The sequence below is a fragment of the Schistocerca americana genome, chromosome 4 (genome assembly GCF_021461395.2).
Source record: "Schistocerca americana isolate TAMUIC-IGC-003095 chromosome 4, iqSchAmer2.1, whole genome shotgun sequence".
Lineage (NCBI taxonomy): Eukaryota > Metazoa > Arthropoda > Insecta > Orthoptera > Acrididae > Schistocerca > Schistocerca americana.
The window spans coordinates 344,939,125-344,955,252 of record NC_060122.1 but is presented as its reverse complement, the minus strand read 5'-3'; the positions used below and the strand labels follow the sequence as shown (position 1 = coordinate 344,955,252).

The 16,128-nt window shown below is 38.5% G+C and overlaps 1 protein-coding gene across 1 annotated transcript in view; it reads left to right on the top strand.

Moving 5' to 3' along the window:
- The window catches only part of LOC124613475 (dynein axonemal heavy chain 6-like), a 984,594-nt gene that overhangs the window by 376,866 nt on the left and 591,600 nt on the right, over positions 1 to 16,128 (top strand). The gene's annotated exons all lie outside the window — the stretch shown is intronic.

Sequence of the window (16,128 nt, the reverse complement as noted above, 5' to 3'; positions counted from 1 at the left end):
CTGTTTGTCTAATTTGCTCTTCACCTGTGGATTGAAGCATTCAGAGAACTCTTGGAAGAATGGCAAGTAGCTTCTTGTGTTGTCCCTTAGAGATCTGGTGATAGTCAAGCTAGAAGCTCTTGTCTCGTAGTGGTAGTGCTAATTTCACCCACAGACTTGGCATGGGAGGTTTCTAAGATGCTCAGCTGTTCTTCAATTAATGGCTCAGCATTTGCAATGCACATGCATCCTAGAAGGATCTGCAGTTCTCGGCGACAGTTAACTATCCACAATTCACCAAATCCCTTCTTAAACAAGATGACAGAGGCTGGGATGACCAAGTTATTCTCCAGTGGTATGCTTCTCTTACATACAACTACAAGATCCATGGATTGATGCATGGCATGACACATGACAGTTACCTTTCTAGTTCTGACTGCAGGAATAAACACTTCATCAAGTACACAGTCTCCACACACTCGGATGTGCGTCTTCCTGTCCACAGTGTCTCATCTCATCTAGCATAATCCTTAAGTGACTAAATCTATAATTGCCTGAGAAGCTTTCAAAAAGTCCCATCCGAGAATGACGTCATGACTAGACTCTAGTAAGATGATGAATTCTAAGGGCTGTATATGGCCACTTATACCCACACAAATGGTACATCTTCCTGTAGGTTTCACATATTTCCTGCGAATTATTACGAGAAGAGGTTATACTCAACAGCCGTACCAAATAATAATTAGCTCCTTCTACCGAACTCCCAATTCAAATGATAGCTGAACAGTTCAAAGGAAACTTGAATCTCATTACAAATAAGTACACCTCTCATACAGTTATAATTGGTGGAGACTTCAATCTACCCTTGATTTGTTGGCAAAAATACATGTTCAAAGCCATTGGTAGACAGATAACATCTTCCGAAACTGTACTAAATGCTTTTTCTTGGAATTACTTTGAACAATTAGATCATGAGCCCACACGAATTGTAAATGGTTGAGGAAACATACTTGACCTCTTAGCAACAAATAATCCTGATCTAATACAGAGTGTCATGATGGAGAGGCCAGACAAATGTGTGGTTCCTGAAGAGGGGCAGCAGCCTCTTCAGTAGTTGCAGGGGCAACAGTCTGGATTATTGACTGACCTGGCCTTGTAAGACTAACCAAAACGGCCTTGCTGTGATGGTACTGCAAACGACTGAAAGCAAGGGGAAATTACAGCCGTAATTTTTCCCGAAGGCATGCAGCTTTACTGTATGATTAAATGACGATGGCATCCTCTTGGGTAAAATATTCTGGAGGTAAAATAGTCCCTCTTTTGGATCTCCGGGCGGGGACTACCCAAAAGGACATCGTTATCAGGAGAAAGAAAACTGGCGTTCTACGGATCGAATCGTGGAATGTCAGATCCCTTAATCGGGCAGGTAGGTTAGAAAATTTAAAAAGGGAAATGGATAGGTTAAAGTTAGATATAGTGGGAATTAGTGAAGTTCGGTGGCAAGAGGAACAAGACTTTTGGTCAGGTGAATACAGGGTTATAAATACAAAATCAAATAGGGGTAATGCAGGAGTAGGACTGGCTCCTACCCCTGTAACCGCCCCCGGTGTAAAACCTGTCCCATGCACCCTCCCACCACCACCTATTCCAGTCCTGTAACCCGGAAGGTGTACACGATCAAAGGCAGAGCCACGTGTGAAAGCACCCACGTGATTTACCAACTGACCTGCCTACACTGTGAAGCGTTCTATGTGGGAATGACCAGCAACAAACTGTCCATTCGCATGAATGGACACAGGCAGACAGTGTTTGTTGGTAATGAGGATCACCCTGTGGCTAAACATGCCTTGGTGCACGGCCAGCACATCTTGGCACAGTTTTACACCGTCCGGGTTATCTGGATACTCCCCACTAACACCAACCTGTCAGAACTCCGGAGATGGGAACTTGCCCTTCAGCATATCCTTTCTTCTCGCTATCCGCCAGGCCTCAATCTCCGCTAATTTCTAATTTCAATTTGCCGCCGCTCATACCTCATATATATATATATATATATATATATATATATATATATATATATATATATATATATATAAAAAAAACCGAATATGACAAAACTTAAAGTTCAAAATGAAACTGTAGAGTTTGTAGCCAGCACAAATTTTTTGGCTATGTATGTTGCTCAACAATTAAAATGGAATGAACATATTATGATGCTTAGAAAAAAAAATTTGCACAGCATGCTATGCCTTACAAATATTAGTCACTGTGTGCAATAGTTCATGCCAGAGAATGACATACTTCGCACACATACATTGTATAATAAGTTACGGCATAATATTCTGGGGTGCAAATGCCCAAAATGTAGAATATGTGTTCAGATTGCAAAAACGAGCTATCAGAATAATGAGCAAGAGTCACAAAAGAGCACACTGCAGTGAGCTATTTAAAAAGTGGGGCATTCTGACGATCCCAAGTGAATATATCTTGCAAACTACAGTTTTTATTCACAAAAATATTGAGCAATACTTAGCAAACAGCTGCATACATGATCACAAAACCAGAAACAGTAATTGCTTGTACCTAGACAGAATGAATAAAACTAAAACCCAAATCACTATCTTTTACCAAGGTGTCAAGATATACAATAAATTGCCAAAAGAAATCAAAAGCATAAAGGAACTCTGTAAATTTAAAACATTCCTTACAGAATGTTTATTAAAAAATAGTTTTTACTCGATTAGAGAATTCATGCAGCATAAAATTGGCATAAATAAATAATCAGGTTAAAAAATTATAAAGTGGACATTCTAGATTGTAATTTACCTATACAAGTATTAGAGGAGTCTTGTGATATATTTCTTTTTATTGAAGCAGGTTCTTCTGCATTATGTAATTCAATGATAAATTGTGTGTGTAATATATATATATTGTGAATTTATTATATATAGCTTGTATTTCATTACCTTATATGACAAAATAATGTACAAATGTATGTATAATGACGACATCCATACAAAGAAATTTGTTTACGGATGAATAAGTAAATAAATACTGTGGTCACTATCCTCTCAGATTTCATTGTCCCAATTAACTACATTATTATTAGTAATATCTACGCTATTTTGCATGTTTCCATTAATCTCCCCATTATTGTCAACTTCCCTGTTGTTGTTAACCTCCCTATTATTCTCCATAATGACAATGCAGATGAAAAAACAATTTCCAAAAGTAAAAATTCAGATAAGTTTTGCACTTGCAGTTGGTTATCCAAGCTGCATTTTCACATTAGTATCATTAAGTCCTTTGTAGTGTTACTCACTTTCTTCATTTTTCAGTTTTCAAAAAAATGGAATAATATTTCAACAAGCGAATTAATTCTGAAACAAAATACTAGATTAGTTTACAGAATTACACTGCATCCCAGCTCCATACACCACATATAACATTACTATACATTAATTCACTCATCGTAGCTGGCAATTTGTCACAGCAGAAGTCCTGGGAAACAGCTACTGTTAAAAAAAGTTATTTTTAAATAATTAATCCAGTATTATGTCTCCACTAAACATTTATTACAATCTCAAAGTAAATAAAAGCATCTTGACAAATCTGAAATAAGTTGTAACATACTTACAATAATGAAATAAATCATGGTCAACAAGCTACATGCTTTCTATCCAAATACACTCAAAGTACTGACCTCCTTTGCCAACATGGTTGTAACTATTTATACTTTCTTATCAACCCCAAGCAATCCTTGGCATTATTTACAATCATTTTTTGATTAATTAACAAATAAAATTGAGAAAAACTGAAAATACACACATAAACATATGTTTGTTTCAGAACAGCTTGTACACTACGATATTAATACATGTCTATTATTTTATTTGGGAATAACTTCTCTAATATGTATTTACAATAATACATTTACATTTTTTATTAATTACTAGAGACTCCCTTCATGGGAATTGTTGTCTTCATTTACAGAGCTTCTACACATTAGTGTAATTAAGATTCCATAATTATTTTCTTCGTAACTTTTCCACAAGTATATATTTCCATGCACCTCTATGTCAGAAATTACTGTTTATGGTTAAAAATTAAGTGTTTAAATGGGTTTCAATTAGACTGTTATGTTTCATCTTTCATCATTTTTATCATTCAAATTTTGCTTCATTGGCTACTTGAACATATTCCAATGGTTCAGAGTAAATCCCTTGTTGTGTTATGTCTGGTTGCTAGGGCAACATGCAGCAACTTCTTCTCTAGTTTTTGACTTAAAATTCCCATTTCTTGGGTCCTTTCACATACCGGTAGGTCGCCACATTCTAATGATTTGTGACGACTTTTTATAATAGGCCTTCTCTTCTAGAACTCTGCTCTTTCGGCAATCTACGTTGATGTATTTGGACTCTGTCCAGAATATAAATTCACACTTTCAATATGTATATGTGACTTTCTGTAATTACCTCCTATCGTCAAACATTAGAAACAAATTTAATTACATTTATAAAAGAGCTGGCTTAATAATCATGACTCTATTTCACACTAATCATAAAACAGGTCTTGCCTCTACCAAGGCTAGATTAAGAGTTTTCAGTATTATCTTCTCAACTGTTCTTTTTTCACATAACAACAGTCAGTGACACAATATTCACAGAGTTGCAAATAAACTCCGTGGTTCTTCCTTACACACGCACTAACACATCTATGAATTGTCCGACAGGTACTTGTCAGTGCCATTCCACCACCGCGTCTACCTTCTTCTCGCGACTGATTTTAAACCTGCACACACAGACATGTGGCACACAGTAGGTAGAATTTTACCATCCCACACTCATATGTAGAATATCATGTGTTTGAGATCGTAGAAGGCTGAGTGGTTCTAGAATTTACACAGAAATTCTCGAATCACTACAACTCGTATTCTTTGATATTATTAATAATATACTTCAGTTGATTAGACTAAGAAATTCATCATAGAAGTAGAAGCAACTGGCTATCAAAAAATAATTTTGGCTGTTCTTAAAACTTAACTTTATTAAAAGCTAAATTTTTCATAACTTGTGGCAAGATATTGAAAATAAGTGTTCTTTGAACAAAGTAAATGTCTTTAAAATTTGTTGAGGATGATTCTAATCTCTATTAACCATTATGTTGCTTTGATAAAATAAATGGATTCTTTATGACAAATTTCAGTAAGGAATAACTATGTTGGGAAGGTGTAATTAGTGTCCCCAATTCCCTGAAAAGACCTCTGTGGGACATTCTTGTGTTCACACCACCAATAATTCATATTATGCCCTTTTTGATTCAGAGAACTCTAGCTAGAAATGATGAGTTACCCCAAAATATTATCCTTATGACATTATGGAATGAAAGTATGTAAAATATGCTAGCATTTTATTTTTATATCATCTGCATCTGACAACATCTGGTTTGCAGATGAAGATTTTGTTTAGGTGCTTCAGCAGTTGTGTAGTACAGTCTTCCTAGCTCATCTATTTGCTTGTTGTCATATTTTAGACATATACTGGAAGGATACCTCTTACATGTTCCAAACTGCATAGAGTGCCTTTTCAAACTTCAGTTGCAAAGCATTGTGTAGGAATCATTTATTAATGTGCATAGAAATTATGTAAACTAAACTTGCTAATATTACATTTGATTTGCAATGTAATGTGATGCTTGTGTTGTGTTGTCTGGGAAGAAAAGGGGCTTAGCATCTTGTACTGTTACTTATAAAAATGTCCTAACAAAAACACTTTCAACTGCCTATAGTTCCGATTTCATTTTATTTTTGCTATCAGTTTTGGCACTACACTACTTTATCTCCAGGCACCCTGACTGATGTGATGAAAGAATCCCATCTCTTGTACAATTGAAACACAGGCCAGTATACAGTCACTGGTATCTGCAGACAACCCTAGGATGCATATACAGGGTCTCCAAGGCCCTTTTATGTCTTCATTTTTAAAAAAATTCTGTAATTTTTTCTTTGATTTCAAACTGCTTTCCAGTACTCTTTCACTAACACTGTGGCATTCCTCCTATCAAGTCTGAACGAGATACCTTTTTGAGTTTTTTGTATAATTCAATACGTTTACCCATACACTGTGAATGCATAAGCAGGGCTTCAGAGGCCCTCACACATTTATACATGCTCTTTAGCCTATATTGTCTTCAACATTTGTTTGCGAGCAGTTATTAATTCTACAATAACTGTAGTGGTATTTCCAGCAACAGGGGTGCCAACAGCAGCAGTAGCTGTAGTAGTAATGGTATAACTAAAAATTAATACACACTACTTTCACATATTGGCGATGTCGGTGTATTATTGATCTTTTTGCTATCAAATGTTTTATTATTCCATAGTATTGTTATCCTGTGCTGCTCTTGTCAGCCTCATTGTTACTGCAGTTTGTTTGTTGCTGCAAGGCCCATTTGTTACGAGTATGACTCGTTTAGTGCTGCACAAGCTGCTGTTCGAGAGAAACGCCTTTTGCTATGGCTCCGACACGCGAAGCAAGAGTGTCAGTACGTGCAAATGCAGCTAATTTTGAAAGTGTTGTGGCTCAGTGGTTTGAAGGAGATGATTCTTGCGAGGAAGGAAATATTTTGAAGATGCAAGTAGTGAAGAATCAGCCAATGAACCTGCAGATGTGAATATTGAGGCAGATGACAGTCCTTCCGATAATATTACTTCATCAGAGTCTGAAAATGAAGAACCACCACAAAAAGGTATAGAAGACCACACATACATTAGTCTGAATGGAACGATTTGGAAATTAGATCCTCCTGCAACTTCTCGTATGCCTGTCCATAATATCGTAAAGAAGGCACCTGGTCCAGCCCATGGTTTGAAAACCTGCAAACCTAAGGATGTCTGGTACTATTTCATCTCCAAGGAAATACGACAGGAAATCATCAACTGCACAAATATTGAAGGCAGAAGAGTGGCAGCTTTACGTGGAAAAACGTTTTGATTGCTGAAATGGAGGGTTTTCTTGGTCTTTTACCGCTTTCTGGTGTTGAGAAAAGTTGGGATGTCCCTATTAGAGAATTATTCTTGGATGGAAAGGCAAATCCTACATATAAGGCCACCATGTCAGTAAATAGATTCGAGGATATAAGGAGAATGATTAGATTTGATGACAGGCATACCCGTGAAGCTCGATCTGCAGATGACAAACTTGCAGCTGTTTGCTATGTATGGGAACTCTTTCTTGACAAGTGTAGAAATAGAAGGATTCCCAATGATTCACTCACAGTTGATGAACAGCTAGTCCCATTCCGTGGAATATGCAGCTTCACCCAGTATATGCCCCCTAAACTAACCACGTATGGCATAAAAATATTTTGGTTATGTGATGCTACATCTGCATAAGCTTTAGACAGAATTGTTTACAAGGGAAGGAAGCCCCATGAACCTATTCACAAAAATCTCGGATTGAATGTGGTGAAAGATCTTGCTAAAAGCATTGAAGGATCATCAAAAAAATATTGCTGTTGACAACTTCTTTACTAGTGAGCAGCTGGCAGAAGAGATGCTTCAGAAGCAAATTACAGTGTTGGGAACGATCAAACAAAATAAACCAAAAATTCCTAATGAGATGAAACCATCTGCCTCAAGAGCGATTGATTCCTCTTTGTTTGCATTTAGAGGTGACATTACAATGGTGAGTTATGTCCCCAAAAAGAAAAAGTCTGTAGTTCTCATTAGCACAATGCATCACGACAGAAACATTGATGAAACTCATGCAAAAAAGAAACCAGATATAATAAAGTTCTATAACTCTACGATGGGTGGAGTAGATCAAATGGACCAGAAAATTCGTTATTACACTTGCAAGAGACAAGCAAGAAAGTGGCCATTTGCATTATGGATGAATATGATGGACGTCGCAGCAATAAACAGTGAAATTTTATTTTCCGCCCCAACATCTGACATACCATAGTGGAAGAAGTGAAAAAAGGCATTTGTTCCTAAGAGATTTAGCAGAGGAAAAGGTAAGACCACTAATGGAACTTCATATTCAGAACCCTTATCTTCCAAAGAAAATCATTGATGCCATGCAAAGATGTGGTGTTCAAAAAGATGTCATACTGCCAAACCAACGACCTGTTTCAGGAAAAAAGAAGTAGTTGCAATTATTGTCCATATAATGAACACAGGAATAGTGCTATGACATGCATTAAGTGTAAAACCAACATTTGTAAGGAACATAGTGGCATCCTTTGTGCTTCTTGTTTGTCACATGTTGAAAACTAAGAAAAATGCAATTTTATGTGAACAATGAATAATAACTTTTTGTCAAAATATTGCCTATTTACATAATATTGTGAATAATGAGTATGTTTTAATTGAAGAAAATGGTTGCAATAAATGTTATAAAATGTAAACTGCAACATATAAGTGAATTAATAAAATTAGTTGTATATGTTGTATGCAAATGGATGTAACTAATAAAAATTCACTCTTAGAGTTTTTTAAAAAAATTAATAAAATGTTAATCAGGCCCACCTGATCCTGTTACTGTATCTTAGGTATCTTTCAATATGACGATAAATTTGACGGAAATAAATTTAACGCCAAAGGATGATTATATGAAAAGAGGAAAATTTTAAATTAGGGCAGGGCCTTGGAGGCCCTGCGTGTTTTTGGCACCATGCATCCTAGGGTTAAAAACATGATCGCTTCATTCATCAATTGCATGCTCCATTGCTTAATAGCCTACAGATTAACACTGTTGTGATTACTCTATAAAATATTCAGGTAGAAAATTTTACTGTAAATGGATATGAAAAGAAATTGAGGAGGCAGAATAAGAAAGAAAGGGCTTTTGTTTCCCTTGAGTTTGTACATACAGATGATAGTTCAGGTAACATATGAAAAAAATGAATGTAATGAATAGTTTGGTTATGCCACATCTGCTGTAAATGCAGCACAATAAAAGAAATAGTAGTAATATTTGTAGGTTTTTCCATTTGAAGAGACTAGAAAAAAGTTCTTTATTATTCCCAAAAATATGTTAGTAACTGTTATAAACAAATGCTGGTTTGAACACTGTGGTGTTAATTGTGATCCTCTAGAAAATTATACATTTTCACTTTTTTGACTTAGAACTGGTTCACTTAAATATTTATAAGAGAACTACGGTTTAGCATGAACTACAAACAAATGCACAACTTGACTTTTCCACATCCAGTTATCAACAGTGTAAGAAAAGATAGATTGCTGCTTACCGTAAAGATGGCATGCTATGTCACAGGTAGGCACAATTAAAAGGCACTTACACAAAGCTTTCAGCAACAGCATTCATCAGCAAAAGGGAAACACATACCATTCATACACTCAAGCAAGCACACCTCAGGCACACATGACCGCAATCTCTGGCAGCTCAGGCCAGAATCCAACTATTACATGGGATGGAAGCAGCAGTCTGAAGGGGGCAAGGAAGGGGAAAGGATACTAGTGTATGGATGGGGCAAGAGAGGAGTGATATCTGGCAGAGTGTACAGTGTCTAGACTGCCAACAGGTGCAGTGGCAGTATGTTGTGGGGCAGAGAGGTGGGATAAAAGGAGCAAACAGAGTGAGGAGCTGGAAAAGATTGGCAAAAGGATTACCAGAGGGTGACAAACAAAGTGGATGGGAGACCTGAATGGGTAGGGGATGATAGGACAGAGGGGGCAAGCATGTTATGCTCAGCTGCATGTTGTGCCACGGGGTGGTCTACTTTTCTCTTAGCTGCAGACTGGCAGTGGCTGTTTGTCTTGGTGGACTGCTTGTTGGTAGTCATACCAATATAAAAAGCTGTACAGTGATTGCAGATGAGCTGGTAAATGACATGACTGCTTTCACAGGTGACTCTGCCCTCAATGGCATAGGATAAATCTGTGACAGAACTGGAATAAGAAGTGCTGGGAGTGTGGATTAGGCACGTCTTCCACCTGTGTCTTCCACACAGATCTGATTCTTGTGGCAAGAGGTTGGGGTTGGGAGTGGAATAGGAATGGACTAGAATCTTGTGGAGATTGAGTGGGTGACAGAAGTATCTCAAGTAGGTCAAGTAGGATATCTCTCATTTCAGGGCATGACAATAGGTAATCAAAGCCTGGTGAAGGATATGGTTCATTTGTTTCAGTCCTGGATGGTACTGGGTAATAAGAGGGCACCCCTTTGTGACTTGTTCTTGAGGTTGGTGGGAGAATTGAAGGTATGAGGGAAAATGACATGGAAGTTCTGTTTGCTGACTAGGTCTGGGGGTCAGTGTCTGTATGTGAAGGCCTTGGTGACACCCTCAGCATACCAGTCAAGGGAGTTCTTGTTACTGCTGATAAACCATCTACATGTGGCCAGACTGTATGGGACGTTTCTTTTTTGTGTGAAAGGGCTGATAGCTGTCGAAATGCATGTACTCGTGGTGGTTGATGGATATAATGTTGACAGAAGTGCAGATGGAGCCATCAGAGAGGAGGAGGTCAATGTCAATGCTGGCTTGAAGAGGACCAGGTAAAGCAGAAGGCATAGAAGGTGTTGAGGTTGTGTAGGAATGAAAATAGGGTGCCTTGGACCTGAATCCAAATCATAAAGACATTGTCAGTGAACCTGAACCATGCTAGGGATTTGGTTTTTTGGGAGGCTAGGAAGTCACTTCTAGATGGCCCACAAACAGGTTGGCATAGGAGGGTGCCATGTGGGTGCCCATGGCTGTGTCATGGATTTGTTTTTATACCTTCCTTGCAAAAGAGGAGTTGTTGTTGATTAGGATGGAGTCAGTAAGGTATATAAAGAATGAGGTCGTGGGTTTGGAATCTGAGGGTGGGAAAGTTAATGTTCAATAGCAGTAAGACCATGGGCATGAGCAAGGACATAGGCAGGATTTTGTGAAAGGGGTGGTCCAATTTCTTGAAGATAACCCAAAAAGGGTTATGTTATTCAGTTTATTTTGAAAATAAATATCTATTTATTAATTTCGTGTACACAATGTACTACCAGGAGGCCTTCATACAAATTGTATTTGATCTATAAAATTAAGCAAGAAACGCTTTTCTCAAGAAAGTATAATATATATTCACAACAGCAACTTATGACTTACCTGAACAAAGTCATAATTTCTTCAGCACATCAAAGCATCCCAAATGTCTTAATTGAGTCTCAGATTGTATTAAAGTGTCTTACATTTCGTTAAAATTCTTCCATTTCCTTAAGTGATAAACACTTTTTTGAACTGTTATTTTAACAGTCAACGTGAAACTGTAGCAACCAGATTTATTTATAAAACAAAATGAAATACACAAATATTATGAGCTCCTGTTTTGGGATCTTAACGTTGATTCTGTGTAGGTTTTTTAAATTTCCTACACTTCTAATCAGATATTTGTAATGATTCTTATTTGCACCGTCCCTGTGGGGCAAAGATATCATATTGAGGTATTATTATATCTGAGTAAGCTCACAGTATGTTATCTTGGATGGTTGTCACCAGATGCAGATGTAACTTCAGGTAGCCCCTAGGGATGTGTGTTGGGACCCTTTCTGTTTATGTTATATAGTAATGACCTTGCTGACAATATTAGTAATAAAATCAGGCTTTTTACGGGTGATGCAGTTATCTATAATTAAGTATTATTTGAGAGAACCTGCATAAATATTCACTCAAATCTTGATAAAATTTCAACATGGTGCAAAGATTGGCAACTTCATTTAAATGTTCAGAAATGTAAAATTCTGCACTTCACAAAACAAAAAAAATTTTAGTATCCAATGACTATAATATCAGCAAGTCACTTCTGGATGTAACACTTTGTAGGGATATGAAATGGAATAATCATGTAGGTTCAATCAAGGCAAAAGCAGGTGGTAGACTTCAGCCTATTGGTAGAATGCTGGGGAAGTGTCATCAGTCTACAAAAGAAATTGCTTACAAATCACTTGTGCAACTCATCCTAGAATATTGCTCAAGTGTGTGGAACCCATATGAAATAGGACCAATAGAGGATATTGAATGTATACAGAGAAGGGTAGCTTGAATAGTCACACATTTGTGTAATCCATAGGAGAGTGTCACAGAGATAGTTAAGAAACTGAACTGGCAGACTCTTGAAGACAGATGTAAACTATCCCGAAAAAGTTTATTAGCAATGTTTCAAGAACTGGGTTTAAATGATTACACTAGGGATGTACTACAACCCTGTAGTTACCACTTACATATGGATTGTGACGATAAGATTTGAATAATTACTACATGCATAAAGGCATTCAAACAACCATTCTTCACTCGCTCCATATGCGAATGGAACAGGAAGAAACCCTAATAACTGGTGCAATGGGAAGTACCCTCTGCAAGCACCTCACAGTGATTTGCAGAGTGTAGATATAGAGGTAGATGTAGATTTCAGCAGCTGTCATCCCTCTCGCACCAAAAAATCCCTTCCATACAGCCAGGCTGCCCAGGGGCAGCTTTTCTACAGTGACAAGATCTCAGTTGCCCAGTATCCTGACGGTCTCACAGGGTGTATACAACCCAGGACAACAGGGAGATCTGTGAAAAACCCGGGAATTTGTTCATCCGGGAGAAAACCCGGGGACCCCCGGGAATTCTTTAGAATTCTGGGAATTTTTCATTGTTGTAATTTTCAGTTAAATTTTTGTGATTTTGGCTGGTAAGAACCTATACTCTAATAAAGGATATTACTGTATCCCGCTACTGCAGAATAATTCTGCAGCAACAAAACATGAACGAGAGAAAAAAAGAAAACGGAAATGAAATTTAAGTTGCAAAGGAAATGCGCCATATACAACAACAAAACACAGTGCTCAGACGAGCGTCTGCCAACAGCAAACTGTATCAAAGGCTTTAGAAAGACTATGCAATGCTTCATAGCAAAGAATTGCCTCCGATGAGCATTCCGTGACAACTGTTTGAATTAGATTCGTTTGAGCAGTTGCAGGCGAACTGTCGAGTATGTGCAGTTGCTTCTGGTTACAGAAATGTGGCTGGCTGCTACTATCTAGTGTAGTCCTGGTTCGGAAATATCGTAGATCCGTGGCTGATGCACAGATCAGTCTGAGTTGTGGTGGTGAGGAGGGTCGTCTCCACGTGACCTGTGTTTACATTCAGTGATTTCTTTTTGTTTCCTCCTTGTTTCTTGCTCTCATGTTAAATGAAAACAAAATGGATTTTTTTGGTCAGGAGCTAGCAAATGAATTAAACCACGTTCCCATAATTACGGAAGGCAGAAATGTGGTGTTAGTTTCAGATTTTATGTCCACCTTTCTGACAGTCAAGCATTAATCGCCTTGCAGAACAATGAAGTTATTTTTGTCAGTTTGCTAAAGAGATTTGGCTTTTATTAAATCTTTTCCACTGAGGCAGTCAATTTATTTGAAACAAAGTGTTTAATTTCACACTTTGGCTAGTTTCAACTGTACGCTGCATTTCAAGTGCACATATGGCATTATGTCATAATAAAGAACCAAACATGAGATGATACAGTACTGGTACTCCAAGAAAATTTGCATCCGAATCTGGACTTACGAATGTGCACTTTATGCCGATTTATGCATTTTAGTATGGTTCACGAAATTCCGATGCTCTTGCAGTGTCCTCTGATGTCTTGTTTCTTTTATGTCATAATGTGAGATCTTTTAATGTTTTACACATAGGAACATCGGGTTTCCTGTGTCATCGTAACTGCCCAAGCACGGTGATGCCTGTTATTTAGCGCTCTCTGGCAACTGCTGAAACGAACCTATTTCTGACAGGTCGTGGGAAAATATTGCGACTGGTGGTTTGAAAAGCATTACATTCAAAGTAAATTCCCTTTTACGCAAGATGAACTATGTGCGAGAATGTATGATGAATTTCTTAAATCACAAAGTGTTTGACTCTCATTTAAAAACCAACTCTTTGAGGACAACCATTTAGAAGAATTTCGAGCCCAGAAGATCAGACATTTACATCTTTATTTAAAATTTACTGGTACATTTGTGGGATGTATCTTAAAGTGTAACATGCGCAAAAAAGATAAACATTATATGTGGAAGCTTAGCTTCTATTCCAGCTTATTAATCTTTTTATGTGAATGCTATGTATATTAATGTAAACCAATAACTTTCCTTACTTGTGTGTTTGCACTGCTTAAGAATGATCTTGCTATTGACTGATTGCATCACGTGTCATATGCTGTCATCAGCTGGTGACCACGTGACATGAGATGTGTCTGGCTTACAAAAGCGCATCGCAATCTCGATTTCAATGCTTCGGAAAGTGACATGTGGTTTTTGCTGGAATTCAGATTTATATCTTCATAATACGAAAATTTGCAGCGTTTATGTTGCTGCACATCAAAGGTCTTTCAATACGTGTTTTCCTCCCCTGAGTTTCATTTTCTAAAGTGTCAGGAAATTCTACGTTGGTATATAAAACCATAAACATTCAAAGGATTGATGAGTTTTACAGTGCCGAGGAAGAGTATACTGTCACTTAACACAGAAAAGGTGTATTTTCATCTGGGAGAAAGCGAATTTTTAACCAGGAAATCCGGAAATTTTTTTTCTTCTCCATGTATACACCCTGGTCTCATCAAGCCCTTCACACAAGCACTATTCCCCAGACCTAGTCCACAAACAGATCTCCCATGCCATTTCCCATCACACCCCAAAACCTCCCTCCAACCCCAACAACCAGCCACAGAGGAGTGCCCTATTCATCACCCAGTACCATCCCAGTCTTTGATTACCAATTGTCTTGTCCTGAATTGAGAGACATCCTATATCCCATACAAGATCTTTTCCAACGCCCCTAAAGTGGTGTTCCACTGCCCACCCAACCTCCACAACATCCTAGTCTACCCTAAACCCTTTCCCACTCCCAACCCCTTGCCACAAGAATCACATAACTGTGGACGAACCAGGCACAAGACTTCTTCCCAATCCACTCACCCAGCACTTTCTATTCCGGTCCTGTCACAGGTTAATCCTACACCATCAGGGGCCAGACCACCTGTTAAAGCAGCCATGTTATTTACCAGCTCTGCTGTGATCATAGCACATTTTTTATATTGGCATGACTACCAACCAACTGTCCACCAGGATGAACGGCTACCACCAAACTGAGGCTGAGAGCAATGTAGACCACCCTGTGGTACAACAGACAACTGAGCATAACATGCTTTATTTCAATGGCTATTTCACTGCATGAGCCATCTGGATCCTCCCCTCCACCACTAGCTTTTCTGAAATGTATGAATGCCAGTTATTCTTACAACACAGTCTGTGCTACTGTAATTATCCCAAACTCAACCTACAGTAACAGTGTGTCCCTACACCCTCCACCGAACAGTTTCCACCCCCTTTGTCCTACCTACACCCTCCACCCAACAGTTTCCACCCCCTTTGTCCTATCATTCCCTTCTCATTTTCGTCTCTGACCCTCTTTGTTTGCCACCCTCTGCCAACACACCCACCTGTCTATCCGCACTCCTCTTCTTTTTCGCTCCTTTTTTCCACACCTTCCGGTCCCACAAACTCCTGGTGCTGCTCCTGTTCTAGTCCCTGCACACTCTGCCCCAGACAGCATCTGTCTCTCTCTCTCTCTCTCTCTCTCTCTCTCTCTCTCTCTCTCTCTCTCTCTCTCTCTCTCTCTCTCTCTCCCCCCCCCCCTCGCTCCCCCCCCCCCGCCCTCCACCCACACATTACTACATTACTATTCCTTTCCCTTTCCCATCCCCTGCAGACTGCTGCTTCCATCCCATGTGAAAGCTGCGTTCTGGCCCAAGCTGCTGGAGTTATCGGTCATGTGGGCAGGAAGTGTGCTTGCCTGTGTGTATGAGTGGTATGTTCTTCTCTTTTGCTAATGAAGGCTGTGGTGAAAACTTTGTGTAAGTGTCTTTCAATTGTGTCTGTCTGCGACTTAACATGTCACCTTTCTGGTCAGTAGCAATCAATCTTTTCCTATGTTGTTGGTATTCCTACTTGGAGTTTCCATTGTTTCACCTCCAGATAATGTTGTCTCATGTGTAAGAAATGCTAAATCACAGGAAAAAATCATAAGACCATTTGTTAATACAGTTCTCTATCTTTTTATTTGTAATCTGGCACTCATTAACATAGCCAATTAGCCCTACACTATGTATTG